Source organism: Arabidopsis thaliana (assembly GCF_000001735.4).
Source record: "Arabidopsis thaliana chromosome 1 sequence".
NCBI classification, from domain to species: Eukaryota; Viridiplantae; Streptophyta; class Magnoliopsida; order Brassicales; family Brassicaceae; genus Arabidopsis; species Arabidopsis thaliana.
In genome coordinates, this window is record NC_003070.9 from 14723244 (window position 1) to 14733475 (window position 10232).

Here is a 10232-nt window from a genome sequence, read left to right on the forward strand (position 1 = left end):
GACACATTTTGACCATAAAAACACTAACAAAAGTGTTTACTGCTTCTAAGCAATGTTTTGTTGGTTTTAGCCTCTTTTGGGAGAAAATAGGTATTAAGTATTGTCTAAAAACTCCTAATCCATTTCTAACTCTTATAATTAGTCACATGCATTGGATTCTTACACATTTTTACCATAAAAACACTAACAAAACTGTTTAGAACTTCTAAGCAATTTTTTATTGGTTTTACCCTCTTTTGGGAGAAAATGGGTATAAGTGTTGTCCAAACACTCCTAATCTATCTTTATCTCTTATAATAAATCAAATGCATTGGATTGTGACACATTTAGATCATAGAAAACACTAACAAAGCTATTAACTGCTTTTAAGCAATTTTTTGTTGGTTTTAGCCTCTTTTGGGACAAAATGGGTATAAGTGTTATCTAAACACTCCTAATCCATCTCTAACTCTTATGATTAGTCAAACGCATTGGATTCTGACACATTTTGACCATAAAAACACTAACAAAAGTGTTTACTGCTTCTAAGCAATGTTTTGTTGGTTTTAGCCTCTTTTGAGAGAAAATAGGTATTAAGTATTGTCTAAAAACTCCTAATCCATCTCTAACTCTTATAATTAGTCACATGCATTGGATTCTTACACATTTTTACCATAAAAACACTAACAAAACTGTTTAGTACTTCTAAGCAATTTTTTATTGGTTTTACCCTCTTTCGGGAGAAAATGGGTATAAGTGTTGTCTAAACACTCTAATCCATCCCTAACTCTTATAATTAGTCAAATGCATTGGATTGTGACACATTTTGACCATAACAACACTAACAAAACTGTTTACGGCTTTTAAGCAATTTTTTGTTGGTTTTAGTCTGTTTTAGGAGAAAATGGGTATAAGTGTTGTCTAAACACTCCTAATCCATCTCTAACTCTTATAATTAGTTTAAGGCTTTGGATTGTGACACATTTTGACCATAGAAACACTAACAAAGCTATTTACTGCTTCTAAGTTATTTTTTGTTGGTTTTAGCCTCTTTTGAGAGAAAATGGGTATAAGTGTTGTCCTAATACTCCTAATCTATCTTTCTCTCTTATAATTAGTCAAATGCATTGGATTGTGATACATTTTTACCATAGAAAACACTAACAAAGCTATTTACTACTTCTAAGCAATTGTTTGTTGGTTTTAGCCACTTTTGGGACAAAATGGGTATAAGTGTTGTCTAAACACTCCTAATATATCTTTAACTGATAGAATTAGTCAAATAAATTGGATTGTGATACATTTTGACCATGGAAACACTAACAAAGCTATTTACTGCTTCTAAGCAATTTTTTTTTATTGGTTTTAGCCTATTTTAAAGAGAAAATAGGTATAAGTGTTGTCTAAACACTCCTAATCCATCTATAACTCTTATAATTAGTCAAATACTTTGGATTTTGACACATTTTGACCATAGAAACACAAACAAAGCTATTTACTGCTTTTAAGCAATGTTTTGTTGGTTTTAGCCTCTTTTGTGACAAAATGGGTATAAGTGTTGTCTAAACACTCCTAATCCATCTCTAACTCTTATAATTAGTCAAATGCATTGGATTCTGACACATTTTGACCATTAAAACACTTACAAAACTGTTTACTGCTTCTAAGTAATGTTTTGTTGGTTTTAGCCTCTTTTGGGAGAAAATGGGTATAAGTATTGTCTAAGCACTCCTAATCTATCTCTAACTCTTATAATTAGTCAAATGCATTGGATTCTTACACATTTTGACCATAAAAACACTAACAAAACTGTTTAGTACTTATAAGCAATTTTTTGTTGGTTTTAGCCTCTTTTGGGAGAAAATGGGTATACGTGTTGTCTAAACACTCTAATCCATCCCTAACTCTTATAATTAGTCAAATGCATTGGATTGTGATACATTTTGACCATAAAAACACTAACAAAACTGGTTAGTGCTTTTAAGCAATTTTTTGTTGGTTTTACTCTGTTTTAGGAGAAAATGGGTATAAGTGTTGTCTAAACACTCCTAATCCATCTCTAACTCTTATAATTAGTTAAAGGCTTTGGATTGTGACACATTTTGACCATAGAAACACTAACAAAGCTATTTACTGCTTCTAAGTTATTTTTTGTTGGTTTTAGCCTCTTCTGAGAGAAAATGGGTATAAGTGTTGTCCAAACACTCCTAATCTATCTTTATCTCTTATAATAAGTCAAATGCATTCGATTGTGACACATTTAGACCATAGAAAACACTAACAAAGCTATTTACTGCTTTTAAGCAATTTTTTGGTTGTTTTAGCCTCTTTTGGGACAAAATGGGTATAAGTGTTGTCTAAACACTCCTAATCCATCTCTAACTCTTATGATTAGTCAAACGCATTGGATTCTGACACATTTTGACCATAAAAACACTAACAAAAGTGTTTACTGCTTCTAAGCAATGTTTTGTTGGTTTTAGCCTCTTTTGGGAGAAAATAGGTATTAAGTATTGTCTAAAAACTCCTAATCCATCTCTAACTCTTATAATTAGTCACATGCATTGGATTCTTACACATTTTTACCATAAAAACACTAACAAAACTGTTTAGTACTTCTAAGCAATTTTTTATTTGTTTTACCCTCTTTTGGGAGAAAATGGGTATAAGTGTTGTCTAAACACTCTAATCCATCCCTAACTCTTATAATTAGTCAAATGCATTGGATTGTGACACATTTTGACCATAACAACACTAACAAAACTGTTTACGGCTTTTAAGCAATTTTTTGTTGGTTTTAGTCTGTTTTAGGAGAAAATGGGTATAAGTGTTGTCTAAACACTCCTAATCCATCTCTAACTCTTATAATTAGTTTAAGGCTTTGGATTGTGATACATTTTGACCATGGAAACACTAACAAAGCTATTTACTGCTTCTAAGCAATTTTTTTTTATTGGTTTTAGCCTATTTTAAAGAGAAAATAGGTATAAGTGTTGTCTAAACACTCCTAATCCATCTATAACTCTTATAATTAGTCAAATACTTTGGATTTTGACACATTTTGACCATAGAAACACAAACAAAGCTATTTACTGCTTTTAAGCAATGTTTTGTTGGTTTTAGCCTCTTTTGTGACAAAATGGGTATAAGTGTTGTCTAAACACTCCTAATCCATCTCTAACTCTTATAATTAGTCAAATGCATTGGATTCTGACACATTTTGACCATTAAAACACTTACAAAACTGTTTACTGCTTCTAAGTAATGTTTTGTTGGTTTTAGCCTCTTTTGGGAGAAAATGGGTATAAGTATTGTCTAAGCACTCCTAATCTATCTCTAACTCTTATAATTAGTCAAATGCATTGGATTCTTACACATTTTGACCATAAAAACACTAACAAAACTGTTTAGTACTTATAAGCAATTTTTTGTTGGTTTTAGCCTCTTTTGGGAGAAAATGGGTATACGTGTTGTCTAAACACTCTAATCCATCCCTAACTCTTATAATTAGTCAAATGCATTGGATTGTGACACATTTTGACCATAAAAACACTAACAAAACTGGTTAGTGCTTTTAAGCAATTTTTTGTTGGTTTTACTCTGTTTTAGGAGAAAATGGGTATAAGTGTTGTCTAAAAACTCCTAATCCATCTCTAACTCTTATAATTAGTTAAAGGCTTTGGATTGTGACACATTTTGACCATAGAAACACTAACAAAGCTATTTACTGCTTCTAAGTTATTTTTTGTTGGTTTTAGCCTCTTCTGAGAGAAAATGGGTATAAGTGTTGTCCAAACACTCCTAATCTATCTTTATCTCTTATAATAAGTCAAATGCATTCGATTGTGACACATTTAGACCATAGAAAACACTAACAAAGCTATTTACTGCTTTTAAGCAATTTTTTGGTTGTTTTAGCCTCTTTTGGGACAAAATGGGTATAAGTGTTGTCTAAACACTCCTAATCCATCTCTAACTCTTATGATTAGTCAAACGCATTGGATTCTGACACATTTTGACCATAAAAACACTAACAAAAGTGTTTACTGCTTCTAAGCAATGTTTTGTTGGTTTTAGCCTCTTTTGGGAGAAAATAGGTATTAAGTATTGTCTAAAAACTCCTAATCCATCTCTAACTCTTATAATTAGTCACATGCATTGGATTCTTACACATTTTTACCATAAAAACACTAACAAAACTGTTTAGTACTTCTAAGCAATTTTTTATTGGTTTTACCCTCTTTTGGGAGAAAATGGGTATAAGTGTTGTCTAAACACTCTAATCCATCCCTAACTCTTATAATTAGTCAAATGCATTGGATTGTGACACATTTTGACCATAACAACACTAACAAAACTGTTTACGGCTTTTAAGCAATTTTTTGTTGGTTTTAGTCTGTTTTAGGAGAAAATGGGTATAAGTGTTGTCTAAACACTCCTAATCCATCTCTAACTCTTATAATTAGTTTAAGGCTTTGGATTGTGACACATTTTGACCATAGAAACACTAACAAAGCTATTTACTGCTTCTAAGTTATTTTTTGTTGGTTTTAGCCTCTTCTGGGAGAAAATGGGTATAAGTGTTGTCTAAACACTCCTAATTCATCTCTAACTCTTATAATAAGTCAAATGCATTGGATTGTGACACATTTAGACCATAGAAAACACTAACAAAGCTATTTACTACTTTTAAGCAATTTTTTGTTGGTTTTAGCCTCTTTTGGGACAAAATGGGTATAAGTGTTGTCTAAACACTCCTAATCCATATCTAACTCTTATGATTAGTCAAATGCATTGGATTCTGACACATTTTGACCATAAAAACACTAACAAAAGTGTTTACTGCTTCTAAGCAATGTTTTGTTGGTTTTAGCCTCTTTTGGGAGAAAATAGGTATTAAGTATTGTCTAAAAACTCTTAATCCATTTCTAACTCTTATAATTAGTCACATGCATTGGATTCTTACACATCTTTACCATAAAAACACTAACAAAACTGTTTAGAACTTCTAAGCAATTTTTTATTGGTTTTACCCTCTTTTGGGAGAAAATGGGTATAAGTGTTGTCCAAACACTCCTAATCTATCTTTATCTCTTATAATAAATCAAATGCATTGGATTGTGACACATTTAGACCATAGAAAACACAAACAAAGCTATTTACTGCTTTTAAGCAATTTTTTGTTGGTTTTAGCCTCTTTTGGGACAAAATGGGTATAAGTGTTGTCTAAACACTCCTAATCCATCTCTAACTCTTATGATTAGTCAAATGCATTCGATTCTGACACATTTTGACCATAAAAATACTAACAAAAGTGTTTACTGCTTCTAAGCAATGTTTTGTTGGTTTTAGCCTCTTTTGGGAGAAAATAGGTATTAAGTATTGTCTAAAAACTCCTAATCCATTTCTAACTCTTATAATTACTCACATGCATTGGATTCTTACACATTTTTACCATAAAAACACTAACAAAACTGTTTAGTACTTCTAAGCAATTTTTTTTTGGTTTTACCCTCTTTTGGGAGAAAATGGGTATAAGTGTTGTCTAAACACTCTAATCCATCCCTAACTCTTATAATTAGTCAAATGCATTGGATTGTGACACATTTTGACCATAACAACACTAACAAAACTGTTTACGGCTTTTAAGCAATTTTTTGTAGGTTTTAGTCTGTTTTAGGAGAAAATGGGTATAAGTGTTGTCTAAACACTCCTAATCCATCTCTAACTTTTATAATTAGTCAAATGCATTGGATTCTGACACATTTTGACCATAAAAACACTTACAAAACTGTTTACTGCTTCTAAGCAATGTTTTGTTGGTTTTAGCCTCTTTTGGGAGAAAATGGGTATAAGTATTGTCTAAGCACTCCTAATCTATCTCTAACTCTTATAATTAGTCAAATGCATTGGATTCTTACACATTTTAACCATAAAAACACTAACAAAACTGTTTAGTACTTATAAGCAATTTTTTGTTGGTTTTAGCCTCTTTTGGGAGAAAATGGGTATACGTGTAGTCTAAACACTCTAATCCATCCCTAACTCTTATAATTAGTCAAATGCATTGGATTGTGACACATTTTGACCATAAAAACACTTACAAAACTGGTTAGTGCTTTTAAGCAATTGTTTGTTGGTTTTACTCTGTTTTAGGAGAAAATGGGTATAAGTGTTGTCTAAACACTCCTAATCCATCTCTAACTCTTATAATTAGTTAAAGGCTTTGGATTGTGACACATTTTGACCATAGAAACACTAACAAAGCTATTTACTGCTTCTAAGTTATTTTTTGTTGGTTTTAGCCTCTTCTGAGAGAAAATGGGTATAAGTGTTGTCCAAACACTCCTAATCTATCTTTATCTCTTATAATAAGTCAAATGCATTGGATTGTGACACATTTAGACCATAGAAAACACTAACAAAGCTATTTACTGCTTTTAAGCAATTTTTTGTTGGTTTTAGCCTCTTTTGGGACAAAATGGGTATAAGTGTTGTCTAAACACTCCTAATCCATCTCTAACTCTTATGATTAGTCAAATGCATTGGATTCTGACACATTTTGACCATAAAAACACTAACAAAAGTGTTTACTGCTTCTAAGCAATGTTTTGTTGGTTTTAGCCTCTTTTGGGAGAAAATAGGTATTAAGTATTGTCTAAAAACTCCTAATCCATTTCTAACTCTTATAATTAGTCACATGCATTGGATTCTTACACATTTTTACCATAAAAACACTAACAAAACTGTTTAGTACTTCTAAGCAATTTTTATTTGTTTTACCCTCTTTTGGGAGAAAATGGGTATAAGTGTTGTCTAAACACTCTAATCCATCCCTAACTCTTATAATTAGTCAAATGCATTGGATTGTGACACATTTTGACCATAACAACACTAACAAAACTGTTTACGGCTTTTAAGCAATTTTTTGTAGGTTTTAGTCTGTTTTAGGAAAAAATGGGTATAAGTGTTGTCTAAACACTCCTAATCCATCTCTAACTCTTATAATTACATAAAGGCTTTGGATTGTGACACATTTTGACCATAGAAACACTAACAAAGCTATTTACTGCTTCTAAGTTATTTTTTGTTGGTTTTAGCCTCTTTTGGGAGAAAATGGGTATAAGTATTGTCTAAGCACTCCTAATCTATCTCTAACTCTTATAATTAGTCAAATGCATTGGATTCTTACACATTTTGACCATAAAAACACTAACAAAACTGTTTAGTACTTATAAGCAATTTTTTGTTGGTTTTAGCCTCTTTTGGGAGAAAATGGGTATACGTGTTGTCTAAACACTCTAATCCATCCCTAACTCTTATAATTAGTCAAATGCATTGGATTATGACACATTTTGACCATAAAAACACTTACAAAACTGGTTAGTGCTTTTAAGCAATTTTTTGTTGGTTTTACTCTGTTTTAGGAGAAAATGGGTATAAGTGTTGTCTAAACACTCCTAATCCATCTCTAACTCTTATAATTAGTTAAAGGTTTTGGATTGTGACACATTTTGACCATAGAAACACTAACAAAGCTATTTACTGCTTCTAAGTTATTTTTTGTTGGTTTTAGCCTCTTCTGAGAGAAAATGGGTATAAGTGTTGTCCAAACACTCCTAATCTATCTTTATCTCTTATAATAAGTCAAATGCATTGGATTGTGACACATTTAGACCATAGAAAACACTAACAAAGCTATTTACTGCTTTTAAGCAATTTTTTGTTGGTTTTAGCCTCTTTTGGGACAAAATGGGTATAAGTGTTGTCTAAACACTCCTAATCCATCTCTAACTCTTATGATTAGTCAAATGCATTGGATTCTGACACATTTTGACCATAAAAACACTAACAAAAGTGTTTACTGCTTCTAAGCAATGTTTTGTTGGTTTTAGCCTCTTTTGGGAGAAAATAGGTATTAAGTATTGTCTAAAAACTCCTAATCCATTTCTAACTCTTATAATTAGTCACATGCATTGGATTCTTACACATTTTTACCATAAAAACACTAACAAAACTGTTTAGTACTTCTAAGCAATTTTTTATTGGTTTTACCCTCTTTTGGGAGAAAATGGGTATAAGTGTTGTCTAAACACTCTAATCCATCCCTAACTCTTATAATTAGTCAAATGCATTGGATTGTGACACATTTTGACCATAACAACACTAACAAAACTGTTTACGGCTTTTAAGCAATTTTTTGTAGGTTTTAGTCTGTTTTAGGAGAAAATGGGTATAAGTGTTGTCTAAACACTCCTAATCCATCTTTAACTCTTATAATTAGATAAAGGCTTTGGATTGTGACACATTTTGACCATAGAAACACTAACAAAGCTATTTACTGCTTCTAAGTTATTTTTTGTTGGTTTTAGCCTCTTTTGAGAGAAAATGGGTATAAGTGTTGTCCTAATACTCCTACTCTATCTTTCTCTCTTATAATTAGTCAAATGCATTGGATTGTGATACATTTTTACCATAGAAAACACTAACAAAGCTATTTACTACTTCTAAGCAATTTTTTGTTGGTTTTAGCCACTTTTGGGACAAAATGGGTATAAGTGTTGTCCAAACACTCCTAATATATCTTTAACTGATAGAATTAATCAAATAAATTGGATTGTGATACATTTTGACCATGGAAACACTAACAAAGCTATTTACTGCTTCTAAGCAATTTGTTTTTATTGGTTTTAGACTATTTTAAAGAGAAAATAGGTATAAGTGTTGTCTAAACACTCCTAATCCATCTATAACTCTTATAATTAGTCAAATGCTTTGGAGTTTGACACATTTTGACCATAGAAACACAAACAAAGCTATTTACTGCTTTTAAGCAATTTTTTGTTGGTTTTAGCCTCTTTTGGGACAAAATGGGTATAAGTGTTGTCTAAACACTCCTAATCCATCTCTATCTCTTATAATTAGTCAAATGCATTGGATTCTGACACATTTTGACCATAAAAACACTTACAAAACTGTTTACTGCTTCTAAGCAATGTTTTGTTGGTTTTAGCCTCTTTTGGGAGAAAATGGGTATAAGTATTGTCTAAGCACTCCTAATCTATCTCTAACTCTTATAATTAGTCAAATGCATTGGATTCTTACACATTTTGACCATAAAAACACTAACAAAACTGTTTAGTACTTATAAGCAATTTTTTGTTCTTTTAGCCTCTTTTAGGAGAAAATGGGTATACGTGTTGTCTAAACACTCTAATCCATCCCTAACTCTTATAATTAGTCAAATGCATTGGATTGTGAAACATTTTGACCATAAAAACACTAACAAAACTGGTTAGTGCTTTTAAGCAATTTTTTGTTGGTTTTACTCTGTTTTAGGAGAAAATAGGTATAAGTGTTGTCTAAACACTCCTAATCCATCTCTAACTCTTAAAATTAGTTAAAGGTTTTGAATTGTGACAAATTTTGACCATAGAAACACTAACAAAGCTATTTACTGCTTCTAAGTTATTTTTTGTTGGTTTTAGCCTCTTCTGGGAGAAAATGGGTATAAGTGTTGTCTAAACACTCCTAATTCATCTCTAACTCTTATAATTAGTCAAATGCATTGGATTGTGACACATTTTGACCATAAAAACACTAACAAAACTGTTCACTGCTTTTAAGCAATTTTTTGTTGGTTTTAGTCTGTTTTAGGAGAAAATGGGTATAAGTGTTGTCTAAACACTCCTAATCCATCTCTAACTCTTATAATTAGTTAAAGGCTTTGGATTGTGACACATTTTGACCATAGAAACACTAACAAAGCTATTTACTGCTTCTAAGTTATTTTTTGTTGGTTTTAGCCTCTTCTGGGAGAAATTGGGTATAAGTGTTGTCCAAACATTCCTAATCTATCTTTATCTCTTATAATTAGTCAAATGCATTGGATTGTGACACATTTTGACCATAGAAACACTAACAAAACTGGTTAGTGCTTTTAAGCAATTTTTTGTTGGTTTTACTCTGTTTTAGGAGAAAATGGGTATAAGTGTTGTCTAAACACTCCTAATCCATCTCTAACTCTTATAATTAGTTAAAGGCTTTGGATTGTGACACATTTTGACCATAGAAACACTAACAAAGCTATTTACTGCTTCTAAGTTATTTTTTGTTGGTTTTAGCCTCTTCTGAGAGAAAATGGGTATAAGTGTTGTCCAAACACTCCTAATCTATCTTTATCTCTTATAATAAGTCAAATGCATTGGATTGTGACACATTTAGACCATAGAAAATACTAACAAAGCTATTTA